General features: G+C 40.8%; 1 pseudogene; it reads right to left on the minus strand.

Annotated features, from left to right (window-relative positions):
• Window positions 1-969: 969 nt before the first annotated feature.
• On the minus strand, window positions 970-5626 carry LOC110147318 (arrestin domain-containing protein 4-like; annotated as a pseudogene).
• Between the last annotated feature and the right edge of the window lie 3653 nt (window positions 5627-9279).

The following is a 9279-nucleotide window of genomic DNA, read 5'->3' on the forward strand; positions in this document are numbered from 1 at the left end:
CATATTTAACTTCTATGCAGAGTACATCATGCAAAATGCCAGGCTGGATGAAGCTCAAGCTGGAATCAAGCTTGCCTGGGGAAATATCAATAACCTCAGAAATGCAGATGACACCACTCTAATGGCAGAAAGCAAAGAGAAACTAAAGAGCCTCTTGATGGAGGTGAAAGAGGAGAGTGAAAAAGCTGGCTTAAAACTCAACATTCAAAAAACTAAGATCATGGCATCTGGTCCCATCACTTCATGGCAAATAGATGGGGAAACAACAGAAACAGTGACAGACTTTATTTTCTTGGGCTCCAACATCACTGCAGATGGTGACTGCAGTCAGGAAATTAAAAGACACTTGCTCCTTGGAAGAAAAGCTATGACAAACCTAGACAACATATTAAAAAGCAGAGACATCATTTTGTTGACAAAGGTCCATTTAGTCAAAGCTATGGTTCTTCCAGTTGTCCAGTGGAATGCAAAGACCCTGACACCAGAGGGCCTCAGCTTGTATTGAGAGTGGGCCCCTTTCCTGTTCATTTACACCACTGTGCTGCTATATTCTCCAAAATTATCTCCTCCCAATACACCCATACCACTTTAAAGCTTAGGATACAGCGTTTCCCCTTTGAGAAACCTCCTTAAAGATATGCTTACATAGTGTTTCCACTATATATAGGCACTTTCTGTTAGGTCAACACAGGCACCCCTCCACTTTATCACATCAGGACTTTCATCACATTCTGTGACTTTTCACATCTTTACCCTCTCATTCAAAAGGGACCCAAGACCACATCACAAACTTATGCAACAATCCTGTTGCCCCACTGGTAAGTGACAAATTCTTTAATTTTTGTCATCTTCAGTGTTGATACATATTTATGTCCTTAAGCTCATCTTCCCTCCCTCTTCCTCAAAAGGGCAGGGGTAAAGAACCAACATTCTACTTTGATGATTAACATAGTGATTTCTGAAATACTTTCAGAGAATGAAGGAAACAGGCTGGGTCTCTTCTACATCTCTAGGATGTGAATTTACCTCTGAATAAAGAGGCGGAGTCCAAAATCTGATTCCTGAGGGAAGATAAACAAAGGATGGCCTGACTCCCTCTCACAGGGGGTTGAAGGTAAGAAGTGTGTCTAGAGAATTCTTCCTCCCATGCCTCGTCTTCATAGTTTGGTGGTGCTTCCGGCTGATCTGGCGGAGTCAGTGTCAACCAGCTTAGATGAACCACCTGGATATTCCGGAGTTCCTGCTGCCAAAACCATTAGTAATGGAATCATGCTAATCAGTAACAGCAGCTCAAGCATCAGTTTGTTTTAGCACCAGGAATGTGAACAGACACAGCTAAAGAGTAGTCCCCTTTATGCTCCAGCAGTTCTGGACGGTTGGCGTCACTGGCGGGATCCTAAGGATCTTCCCTTTCCAGCTGTCGGTGGTTTCCGGTCACGTTGGCCACCTCCAACCTCAGTCTTTGTTTTTCTGTTGGCCAGGTGTGTCTGCATCTGGAAAACCGCCACTTTGGGATCAATCAGATGAGAGCAGCAATTCTCTACTTCTGCATAGATTGGAATAGTTTCTCCATTGCAGGATCCCTTTCCTTTAGTCTTGGCACTCAGTGAAATTGGACCAGAGGTGAAAAGCTAACAGGGGGTGGGAGGTGGGAGAATAGGAAGGAGACTGAAGAGGGAGGGGATATATGCATACATATAGCTGGTTCATGCTGTTGTACAGTAAAAATTAACACAACGTTGTAAAGCAATTATACTCCAATTAAAAGGAAATAAAATGGAAAAAAGTAATTAATTAAAAAACCCAACAGCCAACTATTTTCTCTTGAGCTTTCAATACAGGGGTTCTCACACAGTACTGAATACTTGCATATTTCCCGATGAATGAGGCTACCAAAGGTTCAGATGGACGCTGAATGGTAAATGGAAATGCATGTTTTCCAGGCTGTAGTAAGCGGATGCCTTTTCCGACTCAGGACTCAGGCGCATGGTCAGGTACTCCACCTGCAGGCAGCGGGGACTCTGGGTCTCCAGGCACAGCATGCACCCTGGCTCCACAGCATCCAGCTTCCAGCCCCCAGCTGCACACTGAGGCCCTCGCGCCCGCTGTGTGGTGCCCTGGGGGAGACCCCGCAAATTATGTGTTATCTCCTAATAAATTATTTTACGTTTACATGATTGAGCTATTCCATTTCTGTTCCTAAAAACCATAAAAAGAAATACAACAGCAGCTCAAGTCAAACAGCTTATTGCAATCTGTTTAACAATCATAGTGGAATAAATCTAGATTTCCTTAAAAACATGTAAATATTCAAATTTTTCTTTTTGTTTTCAGGATATTTTGAGAATATTTGTTTTATATTTATTAGTTTTTTTTTTTTTTAATGCTTATTTATTTGCTTTCCTGGGGTCTTAGTTGCCAGACACAGGATCTTCATTGTGTGTGTGGCCTGAGTAGTTGCCCCAAACCAGGGATGGAACTCATGTCCACTGCATTGCAAGGCAAATTCTTAACCACTGGATCACCAAGGAAGTCTCTATATCAGGGTTTTTAGGTGAGATCATAATGTTAAAAGATGAAAATTGTCTCTCAACACCTTATCTTGAAATTTTACCTTTCCTTTCTTACACATCTTTCAACCACAAATTAAATAAACCATTCTAATAAATATATTTAAATGTCTTTTGTTTGCCTTAATCTTTTAAACACAGGAATCCTGGGGCAGGAGCAAGGAACTACTCAGACCCCTGGTAGGCACTGAAGTAGTCCAGAGATTGGGGCATCCAGAGTGTGATGTGATGAGAGGCTGAGCCTAGTGGTGGAGTGGATGTGGACAGTTGAAAGGATCTGAAACTAAAGACCAAAGTGCAGTTCCTTAGCTAGTCCAAGAAGGAAAATCATCAAAGAGACAAAGACTTCATGATTAACCCCGTTCTTTCCTCATTTACTCACACCCCTTCCCTGAAAAGGGAAGGAGAAGAAAAGGGAAAGGGGGAACAGGAGATAGTGCAAGTGGAAGAAAATAAAATAGTAGTGTTTGACTCTCAGAAACTTTTAGCAGCTTCAGATCATGGAATTTTCCCCCTAAGTCTCAAGTCAACCCTCCCCTCGTCCCTCTTCTGCCTGCCAATGGAGGAGACTCAGGTTCAATCCCTGGGTGGGGAAGATCCCCTGGAGGAGGAAATGGCAACCCAATCCAATATTCTTGTCTGGAAATCCAGACAAGAAGAGGCAGGCTGGCTACAGTCCATAGGATTGCAAAGAGTCAGACTTTACTTAGTGACAAAACAACATTTATGCCATATCCCTCAAATGCTACAAGGATCTTGGTTTTAGGCTTAGAAAATATGACGATGGTGCAGAGGCTCGGAGCTATCAGAGCAGGTGAATGCAGGGAAGAAAAGTAAGTTGGAAGAAAGAAAAAGGGAGAAGAAAGGAAACTTTGAGTCAAAAAATCCTGTAGACTTGAGAGTTGAACCAAACTACAATGCACACTTTTGTCCACTAGAGTTGCCCCCTCTAAAACTGACAGCCAACAAAATTCATTTGCAAAAGTAAAATAAAACAAAAACAAACAAATAAAAATTTCCCACACAGTTTAGACTTGGGTTCCTGCCAGAAGGTCCACTCTGTCCACCTTCTATGTCATGTTCTTTTCACATCCCTGCAAGTAGGGAGATGGTACTGACCAGGAAAGGGCTCAGATCTGGCACCTCGGTTGAGGGATCCCATCTCAGCCCACCCTCCCAGGGCTGGGCCTGACCCTTCCTCCTGCCTGACTCAATTATCTGGAGAGGGTTGAGGGGAGTAGACTGGGTGTGATGGATTTCAGAAGCCAGCCAATTTCAGCCTTTGTTAACCTCCAGGCTGGATGTTAGGGCTTCCCTGGTGGTTCAGATACAGCCGCTGCCACCACCGCCGCTAAGAAGCTTCAGTCGTGTCCGACTCTGTGCGATCCCATAGTCGGTAGCCCACCAGGCTCCCCCACTGGGATTCTCCAGGCAAGAACACTGGAGTGGGTTGCCATTTCCTTCTCCAATGCATGAAAGTGAAAAGTGAAAGTGAAATCGCTCAGTCGTATCCGACTCTTTGCGACCCCATGGACTGCGGCCTAACAGGCTCCTCCGTCCATGGGATTTTCCAGGCAAGAGTACTGGAGTGGGGTGCCATTGCCTTCTCCGAGATAGTAAAGCATCTGCCTGCAAAGCAGGAGACCTGGGTTCGATCCCTGGGTTAGGAAGATCCTCTGGTGAAGGGAATGACAACCCACTCCAATATTCTTGCCAGGAGAATTCCATGTACAAAGAGGAGCCTGGCGGGCTACACTGCATGGGGTTGCAAAGAGTTGGACACGACGAATAACTAACACACACACACACAGACTGGAAGTTTGGGGCTCCCTCGTCTTGGAAGAAAAGCAGTGGGTCCTTTGCCACCCACTGACCACTAGGGGGCAGCAGGAAGCCAGGCTCTACCGTGACTGAGGCGTCAACACTGTGATTTGCCCCTGACACAAACCCAAACGCTGTGGTTCAGATGCAAACCTAGAACCTGCAATGGCCTAAAGCTACAGGCTCAGTCCTGAGAGGATTAACCAATTAACCAAATTCAGCCACCAGGGAAGTGGTGTCGCTTTCTCAAAAAGTGAAAGTGAAAACATTTTGCTTCCCGTCCCTCCCCCACATCTTTATTGATATATAGTGAACATTTATTTTGTAAGTTAAGGTATACAATGTGTTGATTTAATATACTTATATACCGTGAAATAATTGCTATGGGAACGTTAGTTAATACTTTCATCGCTTCACATAATTACCATTTCTTTTCCTGATGAGAGCATTTAAGATCTACTCTCCTGGCAAATTTGCCCTTTGACCTCTCTTCTTCTCCCCCACACCCCAGCCCTGGCAACTATCATTCTACTCTCTCTTTCTCTAAGTTCAGCTTTTCTAGATCCCTCATGTAAGTGAGGTCATATAGTATTTGTCTTTCTCTGTCTGACATTTCACTTAGCATAACGCCCTGAAGTTCTGCCTATGTTGTTGCAAATGGCAGGACTTCGTTCTTTCTCATGTCTGAGGAGTATTCCATTGAGTATATATACGTGGTGCTAGTGGTAAAGAACCTGCCTGCCAATGCGAGAGATGTAACACACGGGTTCAATCCCTGGGTTGGGAAGAGCCCCTGGAGGAGGGCATGCAACCCACTCCAGTATTCTTGCCTAGAGAATCTCACGGACAGGGGAGCCTGGCAGGATACGGTCCATAGGGTCACAAAGAGTCAGCCATGACTGAACCAACTTAGCACAGGCACGAATGTACCACGTCTTCTTTGGTCCATTCATCCGTTGACTGACACAAGGGTTGTTTGCATATCTTGTCTATTATGAATAACGCTGCAATGAACACGGGAGTGCAGATAGCTCATCAGGAGCCTGATTTTGTTTCCTTTGGATATACATACCCAGGAGGGGGGTGCGTGGATCATATAGTCATTCCATTTTTAGCTTTTGAGAAACCTCCATCCTCCTTTCCCTAGTGACTGCAACTAGTTACCTTCCCATCAGCAGTGCACATCCATATCCTCACAAACGCTTGTTACCTCTTCTCTTTTTGGTGACAGCCATTCCAACAGGTGTAAAGTTCTATCCCACTGTAGTTGGGTTTATAGTTCCCTTGTGATTAGTGATGTTGGTATCTCTTCTTGTACCTGTTGGTCGTCTGTATGTCTACTTTAGGAAAGAATATCTGTTCAGTTCTCTGACTATTTCTTAATTAGATTTTGTTGCTATAGTTATGAGTTCTTTATGTATTTCGATATGAGCCCTTTTATAAGATATTTGATTTGCAAATATTTTCTCACATTCTATAGGTTTACCTTTCTATTTGGGTGATTGTTTCCTTTGTGATACAGAATCATTATTTTCTATATAATCCCACTTACTAACTTTTGCTTTTGTTGCTTGGGTTTTTTGTGTCATATGCCAAAACATGATTGGCAAGACCCAATGTTAAGGAGATTTCCTCTATGATTCCTGGTTTTAAGTTTTAAGTTTCAGGTTTTCTGTTTAAGTCTTTTTGAAACAATTTATTTGGTTTTGGCTGTACTGGGTCTTTGTTGCTGCACGTGGGCTTTTTCTAGCAGCATCAATCGAGGGCTACTGTTCATTTCTACCATTTACTACTCCATTCTTTCAGCCACTTCTCTTGTGGCAGAGCACAGGCTCTAGGCACACAGACCTCAGGAGTTGCGACGAGTGAGCTCAGTAGTTGTGGTGCATGGACTTAGTTGTCCCACTGCATAGGGGATCCTCCTGGACTAGGAATCAAGTGAAGTTTTGAGAGTGGTGTAAGTAAGATAAGGATCCAATTTCACTTTTCTGAATGCGGTTATCTATTTTTCCTAACATCATTTATTGAAGAGACCATCCTTTCCCCACTAAGTATTTTTGGATCCCTTGTCAAATATTAGCTGACTGTGCATGTTTGAGTTTATTTCTGGGCTATCAATTCTGTTCCACTGGTCTCCTTTTATGCCAATACCATATTGCTCTGATTACTGAATTTTTGTAGTACAATGTGATGCCTCCAGCTTTGTTCTTCTCTTTTAGGATTGCTTTGCTATTTGGGTCTGTTATGATTCCATACAAATTTTATGGTTTTTAGGACTTTTTTCTACTTCTGTGAAAAAGGTCAATAAGGTTTTGTTAGGGGTTGCATTTAATATATAGAAGGCTTTGTATAGTATGAACATTTTAACTATATTAATTCTTCTGATCCATGAACACTGGCTATTCTTCCATTTATTTGTGTCTTCTTTGATTTATTTTATAGTTTTCTATATACAGATCTTTCACAACCATAATTAAATTTATTGCTAAATATTTTCTTGTTTTTAGTGCTATGGTTAATGGGATTATTTCCTTTATTTACTTTTCAGATCATTTGTTGTTAGGGTATAAAAACACGACTGATTTCAGTATGTTGATTTTTTAATCCTGCAACTTCACTGAATTTGTAGATTAGTTCTAACAATTTTTTGGTGGAGGCTTTAGGATTGTATGTATAAGATCATACCATCTGCAGACAAAGAAAGTTTACTTCTAACTTTCCTGTTTGGATATTTATTGCTGTTTTTGTTTTGTTTCTTTGTTTGTTTGTTTTGCCTGATTTCTGTGGCTAGGACTCCCAGCACTATATTTATAAGAGTGGTGAAAGTTGGCATCTTGTTTTGTTCCTAATCTTACAGAGAAAGCTTTCAACCTTTCACCATTGAGCATGATATTAGCATGGCTTGGAGAAGGAAATGGGAACCCACTCCAGTACTCCTGCCTGGAAAATTCCATGGACAGAGGATCCTTGTAAGCTACAGTCCATTGGGTCACAAAGAGTCTGACATGACTGAGCGACTTCACTTGTCATATATGACCTTTATTATGTTGATGTATTTTCCTTCTATGGGCTTCCCAGATGGTGCTAGTGGCAAAGAATCCATCTACCAATGCGGGAGATATAAGAGTTCGATCCCTGGGTTGAGAAGATCCCCTGGAGGAGGGCACACCAATCCACTCCAGTATTCTTGCCTGGAGAATCCCATGGACAGAGGAGCCTGGTGGGCTATAGTCCATAGGTATGCAAAGAGTCGGACATGACTGAAGCAACTTAGAACACACACATTTCCTTCTATACTAAATTAGCTGAGAGTTTTTGTCATAAAAAGATTTTGTGCTTTGTCAAATTATTATATGAACCTATTAAATTATTTAGTAATTTTTATCTTATCTTCTATTAATGTGGTGTGTCACATGTTTTGATTTGTGTATCTTGAAACGTCCTTATACCCCAGGGATAAAACCTGCTTGATCATGGTATAGGATCCTTTTCATGTGCTGCTGAATTCAGTTTGTTAGAATTTTGTTGAGAATTTTTGCACTTGAATTCCTCAGAGACATTGGCCTGTAGTTTTCTTTTCTTACAGTGTCCTTATCTGGCTTTGGCATTAGGGTAAAACTGACTTCATAAAATGATTCTGTGACTGTTCCTTTCTCCTCATTTTTTGATGGAAGAGTTATGTAGGATTTGTGTTAATCATTCTTTAAATGATTGGTAGAATTCACCAGCAAAACCATCTGGTTCTGGGTTTTTCTTTTTAGGCAGGTCTTGGATTACTGGTTTAATCTTCTTATTTATTATCAGTCTGTTCGGATTTTCTATTTTTTCATGATTCATTCTTGGTAGGTTGTATGTTTCTAGGAATTTTTCAGTTCTAGGATATCCAGTTTGTTGGTGTTCATAGTAATTTCCTATGATTTTTTGTATTTTTGTGGTATCACTTGTAATGTCTCCTCTTTAATTTCTGACTTTTTATTTCTTTTCTCTCTTTTTTCCTTAGTCTAGTTAAAAGTTTGTCAATTTTGTTTACCTTTGAAAAAACAGCTCCTAGTTTCTGTGATTTTTTTCTATTTTCTATTGTTTTTCTGGTCCCTATGTCATTCTTTCTGCTCTATTCTTTATTTCCTTTCGTTGCTAACTTTGGGCTTGGTTTGTTCTTCTTTTTCTAGCTGCTTAAGTTGTAAAGTTAGAATGCTTATTTGGGATCTTTCTTTTTTCTTAATGAAGGCACTTATCACTATAAACTTCCCTCTTTGAACTGCTTCTGCTGTATCCCATATGTTTGGTATTTTTTTATTTGTTTTTTAAATTTTGGTTTAAGATATTTTTACTTCTCTTTTGATTTCTTCTTTGATCATTGGTTCTTCAGTACTATGTTGCTTAATTTCCACATATTTGTTATTTTTCCAGTTGGCATACTGTTATTCATTTCTAGTTTATACCATTGTGATAATGAAGTACTTGGTATAATGTCAATCTTCTTAAATTTGTTAACACTTGTTCTATGGCCTATGATATGAGCTGTCCTGGAGAATGTCCCAGATAGAAGAATGTGTTGGTTGGAGTCTTCTGTATATGTCTATGAGCCTCATTCAGAGTAAAGTATAGTTCAAGTCTAATGTTTCTTTGCTGATTTTCTCTCTGGAGGATCCCTCCATTGTTGAAAGTGGGGTATTGAAGTCTTCTACTATTACTGAATTGCTGTTTGTTTCTCCCTTCAGATCTGTTAGTATTTGAATAACATGTTTAGGTAGGTATGTGTTGATATAGTTTCTTTGTGAATTGACACTTTTATGGTTACATAACCATTTTTGTCTCTAGTCATTACTTTTGGCTTAAATGGTCTATTTTGTCTGATACAAATATAGCTCACCTTGCTCTCTTTTGG

Source organism: Odocoileus virginianus, chromosome 14, assembly GCF_023699985.2.
Source record: "Odocoileus virginianus isolate 20LAN1187 ecotype Illinois chromosome 14, Ovbor_1.2, whole genome shotgun sequence".
In the NCBI taxonomy this organism is placed as follows: Eukaryota; Metazoa; Chordata; class Mammalia; order Artiodactyla; family Cervidae; genus Odocoileus; species Odocoileus virginianus.